The sequence below is a fragment of the Leopardus geoffroyi genome, chromosome B4, assembly GCF_018350155.1.
Source record: "Leopardus geoffroyi isolate Oge1 chromosome B4, O.geoffroyi_Oge1_pat1.0, whole genome shotgun sequence".
NCBI classification, from domain to species: domain Eukaryota; kingdom Metazoa; phylum Chordata; class Mammalia; order Carnivora; family Felidae; genus Leopardus; species Leopardus geoffroyi.
Window position 1 is genome coordinate 81,153,801 of NC_059341.1, and position 17,753 is coordinate 81,171,553.

A 17,753-nucleotide genomic window follows, 5' to 3' on the forward strand; every position below is an offset into this window, starting at 1 on the left:
GAGTGGAATATGTTCTTAGGCCTGGGTATATAGGGAAGCTTTGGTAAATGGGGAGTTTCCAGTATCCTATGGAAACTTCCAGTATCCAGAGGATACTGGAAACTCACCTGGACAAAGGAAGTGAGATAATGCCTGGGGGGGGTGGTGTGGGGAAGGTGAAGTGTTGGCTCTCTTCACAGGATCACTTCAGGCACAAGTCCTTGCCCAGGGACCAAGTGAACATTGCACAGGCAGCCAGAACCAATGGCCAGCCCACTGTGAATCTGCATCAGCAGGAAGGGGCTTGAGTGAGGAGGGGCAGCTCTGTAGGCAATGGAGCAGAGATCAGAGACAGACTTGCACTGGGCCCAGACTCAGTATGTAGCAATACAGTTGTCCCTTCTTATCTGCAGGGGATATCTCTCCCTGGATACCTGAAACTTAGACGGTACTGAACCCTATACATACTTTGTTTTTTCCTATACACACATACCTATGATAACATTTAATTTATAAATTAGGCACAGTAAGAGATTAACAAGAGCAGTAAGACAATCATAATGACATATTGTGATGAAAGTTATAAATGTGATTTCTTTCTCAAAATATCTCTGTGCTGTACTCCTCCTTCTTCTTACGATGATCATATGAGATAATGCCTCCGTGATGAGATACAGAGAGGTGAATGACATCGGTTACTACTGACCTTCTGACATCTTGTCTGAGGCTCCTCTGCTTCTGGACCGCGGCTGACCGCAAGTAACTCAGACTGTAGAAAGTGAAACTGCAGACGGTGGGGGAGGAATGCTGCACAAAGAATATTACCTAGATGAGCATCACTTTATTTTTGACACAATAGTTTTATTTATTTATTTTTTTTAATTTTTTTTTCCAACGTTTATTTATTTTTGGGACAGAGAGAGACAGAGCATGAACGGGGGAGGGGCAGAGAGAGAGGGAGACACAGAATCGGAAACAGGCTCCAGGCTCTGAGCCATCAGCCCAGAGCCCGACGCGGGGCTCGAACTCACGGACCGCGAGATCGTGACCTGGCTGAAGTCGGACGCTTAACCGACTGCACCACCCAGGCGCCCCGACACAATAGTTTTAGATTCTTTGAGTTACAAGGTTGACTAGGGCCTCCAGCCTTCTCAGTACACAGAAGACTAGGAGGTCTGTGGACTTCACATCCCTGTGGCGGTGGACGTCCAGTGTGGGAACAGAGGTAGCACGAGTAGGGACACTAGGAACTCAGAACTTTCACTTCCCCTCCCCGCCCCCCCCCCCCCCCAGTACATGGTTCCCTTAGTTTAGACACAGCTTATGCCTGGGGTCACACAGGGTTCTGTGGGTGCTATATGGGTCACCCTCAACAAGGGAAAGTCAGTCACTGCTCAAAACTAAATAGCAGATATTAGAGGAGGAAGATATTCTAGACTCTGTCTAGTCCAATGTCCTCATTTTACAGATAAGGAAACCAAGGCCCAGAGAAATGAAGTAACTTGCCCAAGGTCATACAGCTAACGTGGGATAGAATCCAAGTATCTTTATCCCAAGTTAGTTCTTTCCACCATGCCACGTTTGCCTTCCACTCTACTAATTCCCGTGTATCCCACTCCCATTTATCCTAACACTCAACCTCAAGTTCTGGATTATATTCAGAAGGTCCATTTCTAGACTTTTCTTTTCCAACGGAAGGGCAAAGATGAAGAGCTTCTGCTATGGTTTTCAGATAGAATGCTACCCCCTTTGTCTGCCTCCCTTTCTCCTGTCGCTCTCAGTGACGAACTGAACCTATTTCTCCATATGCAGGAGGTTCTCGCAGAAGTTCTGGGCTCCATTCAGTCTGTGGCAGGGGAAGCGGATGGGCACAATGCCCCGGGATGCCCTCCAGTTTGGCAGGCTGATCGTATCCAACTGATGCTCATGGCCTGGTGCCCACTGGTAGGGAGGGTGCCCACCCATGCCTTTACTTGGTGCCTGGCATATCCACAGATGCCACATGGCTGGCGGGATACCTATGCTGCATCTTGTCTGATTTGCTGGTCCTGGTTTGTGTCACTTTTAGATTTGTGTATATATATGGCAGAATTTTATTTTATTTATTTATTTATTTATTTTATTAAAAAAAATTTTTTTTTTCAACGTTTATTTATTTTTGGGACAGAGAGAGACAGAGCATGAACGGGGGAGGGGCAGAGAGAGAGGGAGACACAGAATCGGAAACAGGCTCCAGGCTCTGAGCCATCAGCCCAGAGCCTGACGCGGGGCTCGAACTCACGGACCGCGAGATCGTGACCTGGCTGAAGTCGGACGCTTAACTGACTGCGCCACCCAGGCGCCCCATATATATGGCAGAATTTTAGAAGCATGGTCTCTCCATGGGTTTAAGATGCTGGCATTTCTAGACCGGCAGGCAGGACACCTCACTGCCAACCTAGGATCTGTGTTACACAGCCCAGACCTGGACGTCAGGAAACTCCTTCAAATGTCTCTGTGATCCCCTTCTTCCCATCCCTCTGCCACCTTAGAGTTCTTTGTATCCCTCCTTCCCAGCCTCGTATCAGAAGCTGAGAGGTCCTAGTGTGAGGTCAAAGTCTCCAAGAAAGGGAAGGAAGAAAACGGGGTGTAAATAGGTTTAGGTAAGTGGGGACTGGGAAGCAACAAAGGTACCTTGCTTATTCTCTCTCTCAGGCTTCAGAAGACTCTGGAAGCTGCTTATTGCCCAGTATTTTCCACTGCAACCCCAGACAGACTTAGACTGCATCTCTACCTGCTGGACACCAAGGAGATCGACAACCCTGCTTTTAGCTTTCTCTTTGGAATATGGACAGTAAAACTTCACTAATACTCCACCTTTATTCCAAGGTTAAATTCTTCCTTCTCAATCTGTTGAGGCCACATTTTTCTCTCTTAGAAACTGCCTTTTCAGAAGGCTGGACTCCAGGGAGAGCTGGGTACAATTTCCTCCATACGCTATTCTTTCCCTCTCCAAAAGTCTCTAAGAGGCTGGATAAAGGGCCTCACCTCCTTGCATCAGTTGCCCTAGGTGTGGGGGTGGTTGAAATCTATGCCCTTCTTCACACCTGTTAACTATGTCCACAAACAGAAAGCAGCAGGTAGGTGGGGTTATACTTAGGCATAGATCCCAGGGTCCCTGTTCACCTTAGGGGCAGGGAGAAAAAAAGATAGATAAAGAATTGCCCCTGTCTCTATGTCCCCCACCTGACAGAGAGATATGGGAGATCCGGGGGGTGGGGTGTCCTCTCTACTGCTCTCCTCATACTCATGGCTGTTCTCTTCCCATGCCCACTGGCAAAGACAACTCCCTTAGGACCTACCAGCGATCATTCAATCATTTCATGGTGGAAACCATGAAAGTCATTTCAGAAGTGAAGGTCATTTATAAGTAGTGACAGCTCTCAAATGAATCTTTTATTGGTGAAATGGGACAGTGTCAATAAATACCCTTAAAATTGAGTAGGACACACAATAGCGTCAATCCATGGACGGTACAGGGCTAGGGAAACAAATGACACCAGATCCAGAAATCTACTCTCCTTTCCCCGACTACATTGTGATCTACCAAGGTTAAGTAAAAAGCAGTCATTTCTTTTTTATTGTTTTGGATGCCTGACCTTGACTGAAAGGATGCCCTCTGTCTTTCAAATTTTTGTTAAAAATTTTTTTAATGCTTATTTATTTTTGAGAGAGAGAGAGAGAGAGAGAGAGAGAGAGAGAGATACAGACCACAAGCAAGGGAGGGGCAGAAGAGAGGGAGACACAGAATCCACAGCAGGCTCTAAGCTCTGAGCTATCAGCACAGAGCCCACTGCGGGTCTTGAACCCACAGACTACAAGATCATGACCTGAGGCAAAGTTGGATGCTCAACCGATTGAGCCACCCAGGCGCCCCTCAAATTTTTGTTTTAAAAATTGGAAATCAAGGAGTAAAGACAACGTATGGGGATAATCTTGTGCTGTGTGTACATCATGTCATCTGTGTATTAAATATCCTCAGTTTATTCACTACAGTGCTTACAGTTAACACTATTAAAAACTTTAGTGCATTTCCCCCCATTTATACCTTTAAAAAATGTTTATTTACTTTGAGAGAGAAAGAGAGAGAACTCAGGGGAGGGGCAGAGAGAGAAGACAGAATCCCAAGTTGACAGTGCACAGCCTGACGCGGGGCTTGATCTTAGTAACAGTGAGACCATGACCTGAGCTGAGATCAAGAGTCCAATGCTTAACCCACTGAGCCACCCAGGTGTCCCTTCCATTTATGCCTTTAAATGATCTTATGATTCAGGTACCGTTCCTTTATTATCTCATATTCTTAATAGTTACTATACTATACTCTTTACTTTGTGATTAGTGTGTACAGTTTTAAGGATCCATGAAGGACCTAGGTCCTTAAAAACTCAAACAGTGTGAATATCTTCCTTGCGAATTCCTAAAAAGCCTTTATTCAAAGTAACATGTACTTTTAGAAACCTTCCTGTACAGGAGAATGACGTGAGGTGTATTGTGAAAAACAGAGTCCTGTGTGCTGCTTCCAGATATTCTGATTTAGTAAGTCTGGACCAAAGCCCAGGCATCTGCATTTTAAAATAAGCACCCAAGTAATTATGATGTAGGTGATATTTGGATTACGCTTTGAGAAACAGTGCCTTTGACTATAAAAGGCCCGAGGACAGGACTGTAACTATAACAAATCTTCATGTGTACATCCCATTTAATTTGCTGCATGTAGCAATAGATACGGCATCGGAGTTTGGATCATCCTTGGCTAAGGACTAAACCCTGCTCATTCACTGTCATCTCATTTATCTTCTGCACTGAGGACAGGCAGCCCTGGGCCTGCCCGTCTGTTAGAGGCCCTTGGAAAAGAGGCTGTGTTACATGTTGAGTGGCTTTCTCTTTTGCTTATCCAAAATACGTCTGTGCAAAGTTTTGGTAAAGGCTGTACACTCTGACATACTGGCCCCGGTGATTCTGCAGCCTTCACCGGAGGGGCCTGAGGAGAAGCTGTCATTTTTTTCTCTACGTTTTGAAATGCACAGCTCAGGGGGCGGGGTGAAGGGTGGAGAGCCCGGGACTAAATTGGAGCTGGTAAACACGCGTGAAGCAAGCTAAGAAAGCATATTAGCAGGGGAGGAATGACACGGGCTGCACGCGGAGCCTGGAACAACACAGATTTCTCTGAAAAAAGACAGCACCAGTCGCCGCCGGTGTCTATTTTGAAGGAAATAACAACTAAAAACAGTACCGACCCTTGGCTAACATCTGAAGGTTTGTCTGGAAATTGTGTTCTGAAAAGAAGTTTGCATCAGAGAAGCAAGAGAATGAAGGGCAAGTCTTGAAGGAAAAAGAAAAAATAGGCCAAAAAAATCCAGCAAGCACCTCAAATAGCCCAAAGGAGGTTGCAGGGATATGGGGAAAGCTCTATTTAATCTCTCGCCTAGCTAACACAGCCTGGAGGCAGCTTTTAATGCACTTTTTTTTTTTTTTTTTTTTATAACAAGCCTCGTTTTTGAGGTTGTGATGAGCCTTTCTAGCTCCCGGAATCAGTGATGATTCTTTAAAGAATTTCTTTTCCCCTTGACACCTGGGGACAGATTAACCAAAACCCCAGACTGGAAAGTAGGGAACTCCAAAGTTGCTCTGGTGTGCTTTTAAAACACTCTATGTGACTCGGCATGGTGAAGCAAAACCCCATCACTTTCTACGTTACTTTCTGCTTCTCTCACCTCATCTAGATGGCCTCAGAGAATATTTTAAGGTTGACAGGAAACTTTTACAGAATGATCAAAAAGTAAAGAAAGCCCTAAAAATGGTTGTATAATCTTCCTCTTAAAAAAAAAAAAAAACAAAAACAAAAACACTAATGTGTTTTGGGGGCTCCTGGGTGGCTCCGTCGGTTGAACGTCCGACTCTTGATTTTGGCTCAGGTCATGATCCCAGGGTTGTGGGGTAGAGCCCTGCGCTAGGCTCCGTGCAGAGTGGAGTCTGTGGAGATTCTCTCTACTCCTGCCCCTCTCCGCCCCCCACCCCTGCACTCTCTTTCTCTAAAATAAATAAAAAATGTTTTTCAATTGAATAACTAAGAAAACAGAATTGTAGGGTTGGATTGAACCTCGGAGGTTATCTAAGTTCAGTCTCACTTTATGAAGACAGTTATGAGGCACAGAAAAGTTGAAGGTTTCCAAGGTCGCGGGGCTGGTCTTAGATTGAAGGTATGTTTGTACGGACTCTTAGTTCAATGTCACTTCTGTCAACTGCTTTCATAACCACTTTTCTCAAGTAGTTTTTGCCTGCCCTTGTCCACTTAGTACTCACGTCCTGTAGCAACAAATTTTTGGCTTTTTTTTTTTTTTTTTTTTTTTTTAGCAGGGGGGCAGGTTGCCATATGGTACTTTTTTCTTTGAACTTTGAAAGTAACCAATTTCCTCATGAAAAAAAAAAAAAAAAGAGTGACCTAATCTTATTGTAAAACAAATATTCAAAAACCTCAACAGGCCCTAGAGTAAACTCTCAGTGCTTCAGGTGCTGACTATCTAGTTTCCTTTTTCGTTCCTCTGCTGACCATGCATTTGGATGTTTACATCGGTCAGTAGCTCTGTAAAACTCCGATACTATATATGTTGTAGGACTGTTTGTGGCAGCTTCCTGATCCCTGGATTGTAGCTACGGCACTGTGTTCTCAAACTCAGTATTTCAGCGGCCATCGGAGACTGCAGCTCCCCAGGTGGGTTAGTTCAGTAGTGTTCTGGGAATCATTCCTAGAGGCCCTGCCATAGTCTGCTTCTCCAGCTATTCAAGTGATTTTGTAAGCACTTAATGCTCTGCATTAAGTTTCCTTTTTCTTAAGAATACTGAGATACTGTGAGTTTCTGTTTCCTGTTCTAAACCTTGCCTGATGCAGGCATTTAGAAGATAATTATAACACAACTCAATAAATGCTATTAAAAATAGTGTGAACAGGGGCGCCTGGGTGTCTCAGTCAGTTAAAAGTGTCTGACTTCGGCTCAGGTCATGATCTCACGGTTCGTGGGTTCAGGCCCCGTGTCGGGCTCTGTGCTGACAGCTCAGAGCCTGGAGCCTGCTTCCGATTCTGTGTCTCCCTCTCTCTCTGCCCCTTGCCCACTCACACACCCTGTCTCTCTCTCTCAGAAAGTAAAGAAGCATTAAAAATATAGTGTGAACAGAGGACAGTAGAAGCCTAGATCAGAGAGGCTGGAATAGTTATCCAAGGAGATAACATTTGAGTTGGAACTTGAAGGTGGAAGATGCTAAGCAGAAAAGTGTTGGCACAGGGAGGAAACGAATGCATTTTAGGAAACAAGATGCACCAAGGTACAGTCACTCAACAGCACAGTGTTGGAGAGATGGTGAGTTCACTATAGTTTGACTATGAGCAAGGTGGGGAGACAGCAGGGCTGGAGCAAGAATAAAACACAGTGGGATTAAGAATACTGCCTTTAGGGGCGCCTGGGTGGCTTGGTCAGTTGGGCGTCCGACTTCGGCTCAGGTCATGATCTCGCGGTCCGTGAGTTCGAGCCCCGCATCGGGCTCTGTGCTGACAGCTCAGAGCCTGGAGCCTGTTTCAGATTCTGTGTCTTCCTCTCTCTCTGCCCCTCCCCTGTTCATGCTCTGTCTCTCTCTGTCTCAAAGATAAATAAACGTTAAAAAAAATTAAAAAAAAAAAAAAAAAGAATACTGCCTTTAGGGGCACCTGGGTGGCTCAATTGGTTAAGCATCCAGCTCGGATCAGGTCAAGATCTCGTGGTTGGTGAGTTCGAGCTCCACATCGGGCTCTGTGCTGACAGCTCCGAGCCTGGAGTCTGCTTCAGATTCTGTCTCCATCTCTCTCTGCCCCTCCCCTGCTCACGCTCTCTCTGTCTCTCTGTCTCTTTCCCTCAAATATAAACATTAAAAAAAAAAGAGTACTGCCTTTAGGGGGCGCCTGGGTGGTTCAGTCAGTTGAGCATCTGACTTCGCTCAGGTCATGATATCACAGTTGGTGGGTTTGAGCCCCGCATTGGGCTTTGTGCTGACAGCTCGGAGCCTGGAGCCTGCTTCGGATTCTGTCTCTCTCTCTCTCTCTCTGCCTTTCCCCCGCTCACACTCTGTCTCTCTCTCAAAAATAACAAACATTGAAAAAAAAAAAAAAGAGAATACTGCCTTTAGGGGTCACAGACCTAACTCCAATTCTTGTTCCTCCATACAGTAATTAAGTAACTCTGGTCAAATCTTGTATATTCTATAATCCACAGTTTCCTCATCTACCAAATGGGGACCTAATAATATCTACTTCATGGGCTTATGTGGAATTAATTGGAATTAATTAATTAAAAATTAATTTTTTAAGTGTTTATTTACTTTTGAGAGAGATAGAGAGACACAGCTCGAGCAGGGTAGGGGCAGAGAGAGAGGGAGACACAGAATCCGAAGCAGGCTCCAGGTTCTGAGCTGTCAGCACAGAGCCCAACTCAGCACTTGAACTCATGAACCGTGAGATCGTGACCTGAGCCGAAGTCGGATGCTCAACCGACTGAGACACCCAGGCGCCCCACATACAATGTGCTTTTGTACAGTGCTTGGCACATCAAGTGCTCAAAAAGGCTCTGCAACTATTATTAGGTAAATTGGGAAAGAATTACTAGATAAAAAATTTTTTTTTAATGTTTATTTAGAGAGAGAGAGAGAAAGAGAGAGAGAGAATGGGGGAGAGGCAGAGCGAGAGAGGGAGAGAATCCTGGGCAGGCTCTGCACTGTCAGCACTGGGCCCAACTCAGGGCTTGAATCCATGAACTGTGTGATCAGGGCCTGAGCTGAAACCACGAGTTGGACGCTTCACCCGTTGACCACCCACCCAGAAGCCCTAGGTGTGTGTGTTTTTTTAAAAGAACAGGGGCGCCTGGTCGGCGCAGTCGGTTAAGCGTCCGACTTCAGCCAGGTCACGATCTCGCGGTCCGTGAGTTCGAGCCCCGTGTCGGGCTCTGGGCCGATGGCTCAGAGCCTGGAGCCTGTTTCCGATTCTGTGTCTCCCTCTCTCTCTGCCCCTCCCCCGTTCATGCTCTGTCTCTCTCTGTCCCAAAAATAAATGAACGTTGAAAAAAAAAAAAAAATTAAAAAAAAAAAAAAAAAGAACAAATGTAACCTTAGCATTTTTGGAGCTTAAAGGCTATTTATTTATTTATTTATTTATTAAAAAAATTTTTTTTTTCAATGTTTATTTTTGACAGAGAGAGACAGAGCATGAGCGGGGAAGGGGCAGAGAGAGAGGAAGACACAGAATCCCAAGCAGGCTCCAGGCTCCGAGCTGTCAGCACAGAACCCGAGACCGCAGGGCTTGAACACACAGACCACGAGATCATGGCCTGAGCCAAAGTTGGATGCTCAACCGAGTGAGCCACCCAGGCGCCCCAAAGGCTATTTATTAACGAAAAGTATAACACAGAAAAAGAGTTTAAGAGAAATAAAATTAAGGTAAAGAGAAAAGAGCAAATAACTTCTGGAAGACGGTGGAGGATAGAAGTGGGTGTGACAGCCAGCCTCCAAGATAGCCCCCGGTGATCTTGTGCTCGTGCTCCTGTAAAACCCGCCCCCGCCACAGCTCAGCTGTGTAACTAACAGCATACTGTGGAAATGATACTGTGTAACTCTTGGTAGGTCATAAAATAATTTACGGTTTCCATCTTGCTCTTAACTTACTCTCTCTGAAGGGAGGCAGCTGACATGTTGTGAAGACACTCAGATTTCTGCCAACAACCAACACTGATCTGCCAAGCGAGTAAGTGAGCCACCTTAGAAGCAAAACCTCCAACCTCGGTCAAGTGTACAGGAAACTGCAGCACGAGCTGACATCTTGACTGCAATCACATAAAAGACCCCAAACCAGGATCACCCGCCTAAGTCACTCCTTACCCATAGAAACTGTGAAGGTAATAGATGTTTATTATTGGTTTATCCACTAAGCTTTGGGAAAATGTTATGCACCAACACATAACTAATACACTGGGATACAGAGCAGGTAGCAAGGGTGAGGTTAGCCTTGGAGAGGAAGCATACCCCTGAGATAAAGGCAAAGTGGTTGCTCTAAGAGTTTAGTCTGGGGATGGGAAAAAGAGGAAGCTAAGTTTGATGACCACTGTTTTCTCTAGAGAGTAAGAGGCAAAGCCATCTGCTGAAAGTAAGGATGGGAAATAGGGACTATAAAGTTGAGAACAATAGGGGCACCTGGGTGACTCAGTTAAGTGTCCAACATCGGCTCAGGTCACGATCTCACAGTTTGTGGGTTCGAGTCCCGCATCAGGCTCTGTGCTGACAGCTTATAGCTTGGTGCTTGCTTCGGATTGTGTCTCCCTCTCTCTCTGTCCCTCCCCTGCTTGCACTCTGTCTCTCTCTCAAAAATAAATAAAGCATTAAAAAAATTAAAAAAAGATAAAGTTGAGAACAATAAAAAGGTGCAGTGGTCACCAGGTAAATTTGAAAAAGCCAAACAAGAATGAATACCCGAGTTAAGAAATCATACATCTGCAGTGGAGTCAGTTGGCATATTTAGGTGATTTTCTACCACCATGCTCAAGAACCCAGAAGAAATAGGGTGTAAGAGATCGTGGGTTCCACTTGACTTGGGAATTGGTGACGCAGAGACAGTAAAAAAGCAATGCGGTCAAGAGAATTCAGGGTGCTGATTTAGGCCACCGGAGTGACTATGAAGTCCAAGGTGACAGACATGGAAATGAGTTCAAAAGGAAACTCACAGCCTGGGAGAGTGAGAGGTTGGGTGCAAATTACCATTTAGGGAAACAGGAAGGGTCTAGAAGCCAAAAGCAGTAAATTAGAAATCAGAAGTCCCAGGTTATGGTCACAGCTCAGTACTAATAAGCCATGGATCCTTGGCAAAGATAGTTTTCTGGGCCTCTTTTTCCTCCACCCTGGGTTAAAGTATGTAAAATGTCAAGTAAGAACAGTGGTTTGCCTACAGTAAGCACTCTGCAACTATGTAATACTTGTTCCTAATGTTTTAAAGTTATATAGTATTTATTCATTTTATTTTTTAAAATACTTATTTTTGAGAGACAGAGTGGAAGTAGGAGAGGGGCAGAGAGAGAGGGAGACATAGAATCTGAAGCAGGTTCCAGGCTCTGAGCTGTCAGCACAGAGCCGGATGTGGGGCTCGACCCACAAACCATGAGATCATGACCTGAGCCGAGGTCGGATGCTTAACTGACTGAGCCACCCGGGCTCTGTGCAGACAGCTCATAGCCTGGTGCTATGTTATATAGTATTTAATGCCCAGTTATATAGTATTTAATACACACGTACGAAGCATCAGATAAACACCAGGAAACCTACCACCCAACTTACTGAATAGAATAACATACTGTGTTTTTCCCTAATCCCATCCCCGCAGCTTCTCCACTGGAGATAACCACTGTCTTGAAGTTTGTGTTTATCATTCCCTATCTGTGTCTGTCTGTCTGTCTGTCTGTCTATCTATCTATCCAAGAGAGAGCATCAGTGGAGAAGCATGGCATAGGGGAGAAAGAGAGACTCTTAAGCAGGCTCCACGCTCAGCACAGAGCCCGACACGGGGCTTGATCCCACAACCCTGGGATCATGACCAGAGTCGAAATCAAAAGTCAGACTCTCAACTTACTAAGCCACCACCCAGGAACCTCCCCCACCCCCTGCCCCGTTTTTTTTTTTTTTTTTTTTTTCAAATGTTCCACATTTGTACAGCACCTATTTCTTCACATGTAAGATAAAGCTTTGCTCTTAAACTCCCCTTCCAGCTCCAAGGCTATGAGATATGATTGGGTGGGCATCAGTTACACACCTAGCAGAACCATATGTTTTTCAAGGGCTTTATAAAGCTACAACACTGACTCTTCTGTTGACATCTCCAATTCATCAAAAAGATATCTCAATGGAGCTTCTAATTTCAAAATCAAAACTTCCCATCACTTTTAATTTGTACCTCTGCTAGAAAGTTCTCCTCTACAGAAAACCAACACAAGGAGCAAATAATCTGTCACCTTGTCCAATGAAAACCTAGAACCCAAGCCTGAGAATGAACTAGAAAGCAGACTTCATTTCAGTGACAAGCATTTTATTTTTTTTTAACGTTATTTCTGAGACAGAGAGAGACAGCATGAACAGGGGAGCGTTAGAGAGGGGGGGAGACACAGAATCCGAAGCAGGCTCCAGGCTCCGAGCTGTCAGCACAGAGCCTGATGTGGGGCCCAGACCCACGGACTGTGAGCTCATGACCTGAGCCGAAGTCAGGCGCTCAACTGAGCCACCCAGGCGCCCCTCAATGACAAGCATTTTAATAAAAACGAAGAGGCATGGTTGGGTTAATATGAAATATTTCATACAACCTGGATTTACATCCTCCATAAAAATGTGTAGGTCTTCTTGTCTTCATGTTTCTTCAAAGGCTCTTCCACTATTTTAGTTTTTATATAAAACAGTCTTTAAGGTAAACACAAATGCAAATCTGCTGACCATATGGTTGTTCTCCAGGGGTACTGTCTGGCCTAGGATGCTATTTTTCCTAGCTATAGACAATCTTAACTTTTATATCTGTCTCACCAGTTACCAAGTTTATGAGTTAAGTGAGTTGGACCAGGCAGTGGAATTGCTGTGTAAAGGGCAAATGTCCTGTTCATACAAAGGTCTGCATTGGTCAGACCTCAGTACAGCTATTATAGAAAGTCACCTGAGACTGTTGGTACTGGGGTAGCAGGTTAATAGTGTCCTCAGTGGCTTCTGAAGAGGCCAGGACTGTAAAGTAGGATGTGAATATGTTCTGGACCTTAATCGTACCAGGAAGAGAGTGATCAAAAGAATGAGTGGTCACTACAGTATTTTTCTCATAGAATTTTGGTGGTTTTCCTTATGCTACCCACTGAGTTGGCACAAGAAAACATGTATTTTTAAAAAATTTTTTGTAATGTTTATTTTTTATATTTTTGAGAGAGACAGACTGTGAGTGGGGGAGGGGCAGAGAAAGAGGGAGACACAGAATCTGAAGCAGGCTCCCAACGCAGGGCCTGGACTCCCGAACTGTGAGATCACGACCCAGGCCGAAGTCGGACAGTTAACCGACTGAGCCATCCAGGCACCCTGGAAAATGTGTATTTTCTTAAAGGTTTCCTTTCCAAGGCCAGTCCTGCTTCAATCATTTAAAATACAGTATACAAATCACCTTGATTTTTATAACCTGCCTCTTTAAAAATGGTAATACAGGGGCGCCTGGGTGGTGCAGTCGGTTAAGTGTCCGACTTCAGCCAGGTCACGATCTCGCGGTCCGTGAGTTCGAGCCCCGCGTCGGGCTCCGGGCTGATGGCTCAGAGCCTAGAGCCTGTTTCTGATTCTGTGTCTCCCTCTCTCTCTGCCCCTCCCCCGTTCATGCTCTGTCTCTCTCTGTCCCAAAAATAAATATAAAAATGTTGAAAAAAAAAATTAAAAATGGTAATATAAACACAATGTTATCTCCTCAGTGTCTGTCTACTTTAAAGCTTAAAATGAACTGGGAAAAGTAACACTAAAGGACTCCAAGAATGCCAGTATAGGTATATACATTTTGTCTAAGAGATTAACGAGGAAAAGGTACTACCATGCATTACTTGAAATTAAATCCAGATATTCTCCTTGTTTAGCTCGGGTACAGCTACCAGGAGAGCTCAGAATCATTTTTACCTCCATGTGTTTACCCCTGGTAAGAACATTTGCAAATCACAATGGCACTTCTAGAACCCCTACAGCGAAAGGCAATCTTCCAACAAGCAAATCCTCTCCTTGGGGTAGAGTATGGAAGCCTTGGATAAGGTTGAAATGTGGGCCTCAAAGGCTCTCTGGGCTAAGCTTGTGAAATACCTCTGCATTTAACCTGTAACACTTGACTTTAACTGAAATTAAGGCAGAATATTCAGCTGCTTACCTGTCCACATTCCAAAGGGAAGTCATCCTCTGAAAAAGAGGATCTCACAGACAAGTTTCTCTTTCCCAATTCTGACAGATGTATAGACTTAGTCACTTCTTTATTCTAGTTTTTGGGAATTTCCAAAAATCTCTAGTAAACTAAATCCAGACTAGTGAATTCTAGGCCCAATAAACATCCCAAGTAGTCCCTGAAAGCTCCTGGACCAGACAAATTGGCTGCTTTAATCATTAGTTTACTAAAGAAACAGCAGGCTTGTTTATTTTGTGAGCTAATGAAATTAACACAGGTAGGCATTCTCCTACAGTGAGTGGTACTCACACTCGAAAAGGTCAGATGTTTTGTGACTTTGTGATTTCTGATTCTTTTGTTGAGTTGTATTCAAGCAGTTCATTCTTTGCAATGAGACTCACACCCCTGCTTGTTCCTCCTAAACTGGTTAGGTGTTCTGGATTACAACTACAGAACAGTTTTGTTGTTATCACCCAAACAAATGAAATCAACAGGGATTTGTAATTTTCCAGTAAGACGAGTACTTTTAAAACGTTAGGTTGTGAGGTATTGGTTGATATACAAATAACCAGATTTAGTGGCATAATGGGTGTTTTTTCCCTCCTCCATACATTATCACCATCTCCAGAGGAAAAGGTTTAGTTATTTACTTAAGATCACACAGCTAGAAGCAGAAATACCTTGTACTGGGGCTTATCTTGAACCTGTTTTTAGAGACGGCAACTAAATAAACTGCTCTGCTTCATTAGGAGAGAATCCAATGGAAAACTCATGAAAGGAGGCATTCCATAAAAGCCCACTCTCCCTTATCTGTTACCCACAAACAATGCTAGACAGATCATTTTTGAAATTATTTGTAAGTATGCTTCATCCAAATCCTTATCTATACCACATCCTATATCCCTCTCCATGCAGACTTCAAACCAAACCAAACCTGAAAAAGCCAACCAATCAACAACAACAAAAAAAACAAAAACGCACAGATAATCCAAATAAACAAACAAAAAACTGGTCTGGGGAAATCATGAGGGTTCCTCTTGAGGGCCAACCAGATGCTAGGACAGCCCGAGCTTTGGGTGTTTCAGAAATTGAACTTACTCTACACAAATCCCAGGGTAGTCGGCAGGGACATGACAAATTTAAGCTTTGAAGCTTAATCAAATTTCACACACAGGTGGAAAGCCTATCTCTTCCCCACACATACATTGTTCCTCTCCATTCCAATCTTCACTCCTACATAATCTACACCTGGTTTGACACAGAGTACAATTTCCAGCTGGAATGTGGGAGAGATGAAAAGAAACCTACCCTAGGTTGGAAATATTCAGAGAGCAAGATGTTCTAAGATTTTAACCAAGAATGGGGTATTTTGCTATATAAATGCTATCAACATCTTGAGGACTCTGGATAAAAAGATGCACTGATCAAAAAAGGCCCATTCCTATAAATTCTAAAAAGAAGCTGGCCGATGTGTGTCAGAGAACATAAATACAGTTATTTTTTTTTTTTTTTCCAACCCAAGTTTCTTGCCTGCTTTAGCTGGAGCCTTTAAGATAACTTTAAATAATTATGTTTCATTATTGTGGAACAGGATGTGATTTCTGATCTTGGGGCTGCAGGTACTTAATGAAACTATCAAGTTATCTATGTTGATGCTTTATTTGAAGCAGTTCTTCTGAGTTTGAGAGTTCTTTCCTGCATCAAATGAATGAGACTCAAAGCAGGGAGGAAAAAAGAAAAAGGTACTTGTCAGTTTGAAAGTCAGTGTTTATCTTTCTATAATTAGATTAGGAGAAAAAAAAAATGAAGAACCCATTGGTAGCAGGAAGAAGCAAGAGTCTTCTAGGGTCTGGCATCTGCAAGGAAATGAGAGAAAAAGAGGAGATCTTAGTTCCTGTCGGTGATAAAAACACCAACTACATCTGACAACAGGCCACACAACCTGATTAAAATCTCTTGGTCAGCTGGAAGAATCTGCTATTGTTAATGGCAGAACACCAAGTACCTTCTGACCCTTAACTTTTCAGTTTCACTAAGCACACAGAAACTTGTTAATTGAATTAAAAACATTCTACACAGAGATCGATGTACACTCCTTGTGTCAACAGTTTCATGAGTGAGAAGAAAATCAGAATTGACTATCCATACAATTGACTCCTCGAGACAATTCTGGATTAATTTCAACTAACATATTGATCTTTTTCTCTTCTCATATACTCTATCTACTCATTAATTCAGTAATATTTTTTGAGCTGTTTACAATGCACATTAGGGGAACAAAAATTAATATGATATCACCTGCTTTGAGACACTTACCTAGTAAAAAGATTTGTTGATAAAAACACAATGAGATAAAAGCATAGTAAATGCAAGGTGAACCGACCCTTTTTATGTATATGTATTCAAAAAAATCTCCACCCATACTTAAGTTCCTTAAGGGAGAAAGTCCTATCTTCTATCTCTTTTTTTATCTTTCCAAAGAAGCTACAGCATTCTACAACAGGCATTCAAAATATGATGCTTTATTTTTTATTAAGAGAATAAAAAGGTCTGTGGCTGTTTAAGGATTCTTACCTAAACTAGGATAATTTTTTTCCCTTGGTTCCTCAGAGGTTATATAGAAAAATACATTTTCAGCATGTAAGGGGTTTAACAGCAAAGGTTAAGTTCCAAAGGAGAGGAACATCTAGTATTCAGCGTTAGACACAGGAGCTTCTCCTAGGCTCTCATCTTAGAGTAACTTTTTTTTTTTTTTTTTTTTTTTTGTAATCTCTACACCCAATGTGGGGCTCGAACTCGCAACTCCAAGATCAAGAGTTGCATGCTCTTCTGAGTCAGCCAGTCGCCCCTAGACCATTTTTATTAGGTAGCTATCCAGATGAGATGAGCACCAAGCATCTTGGGAGGCGTGTCAGAGAAGGCTTCAAAGTTCGCCATTCATTCAGGTCAGTGTGTGCTTTCCTGACACACCCCAGTGCTGCTGTAGCACTTTCTCTTTTGGGGCCAAATTTAATTTTCTGGTTTCCAGATGTACTTAACCATGTGACATCAGAACCTACCAAGAAAAATGGATAGTATCTAGAAGCAACTTGTAAATATTATTGTCCGTGGCTAAAGGGTGTTTGCTTTTAGAATCTCTTTTCTGCTTCTCACTAGAAGAAACATCAGTTTTGGTACAACATGAACCCTAACTCACAGGAGATCCACCTGCTTCACTGTCCAGAGGAAGCGAATGAACTGGAAGGCATCAGGCCAATTACTCATTAAGTAAATATTCACAGAGAGCCTACTATCTGCATGACAGTGGGGATATCATCTCCTCCCTAGACTAATAATATTCCTTTTGCCAGGAGCAAGACGGCCGGGCAACCTCAACCGAAATAGCATTTGAAGCATCAAATTTGGCTCTGCCATAGGTGTACAGGGTTACCTCAAGGAAAGGCTTTCTCTGTAAAAAGATTTTGCTCCCTTCATATAGATTTTGTGAGATTCTACTAAATCAGGTATTCAGATAAGATCGACAGTGCAAGACTCTTAGAGACCCCAAACTTTTAAGTGCTCATTAAAAGGAGTGAATTTTTTGATGAGTGTTAAACTGTACAGCACAGGGAAAAATTGCAGAGCAGTGAAGCACAGCTGTCTGATTAATCTCAAGCCCATTAAAAAGGCATGATAGATCTAGAATGCAACTTTGATAAAAAAAAAAAAAAAGGAAAAGAAAAAGGAAAAAGGCAATGTGTATTAACGTTAGGGAAAGCAACTTGGCATGTTAACAGAATTCTAATTTAACCAGTAAATGCCT

The 17,753-nt window shown here is 43.3% G+C and overlaps 1 protein-coding gene and 1 long non-coding RNA gene across 3 annotated transcripts in view; one reads left to right on the plus strand and one right to left on the minus strand.

The window, feature by feature from the left end:
* The window catches only part of LOC123592031, a 19,467-nt gene continuing 1,714 nt past the window's right edge, over nucleotides 1-17,753 (plus strand). Inside the window, exons 1-5 of the long non-coding RNA XR_006709561.1 lie at nucleotides 1-427; nucleotides 2,674-2,847; nucleotides 6,633-6,730; nucleotides 9,711-9,929; nucleotides 17,108-17,218. This is a non-coding gene — a long non-coding RNA (uncharacterized LOC123592031). The remainder of the gene's footprint in view (nucleotides 428-2,673; nucleotides 2,848-6,632; nucleotides 6,731-9,710; nucleotides 9,930-17,107; nucleotides 17,219-17,753) is intronic.
* The window catches only part of GTSF1 (gametocyte specific factor 1), a 16,051-nt gene continuing 13,889 nt past the window's right edge, over nucleotides 15,592-17,753 (minus strand). For both annotated transcript variants that reach the window (XM_045466825.1, XM_045466826.1), the window contains exon 9: nucleotides 15,592-15,807. The gene's annotated coding sequence lies outside the window, so the exon portion shown is untranslated. The remainder of the gene's footprint in view (nucleotides 15,808-17,753) is intronic.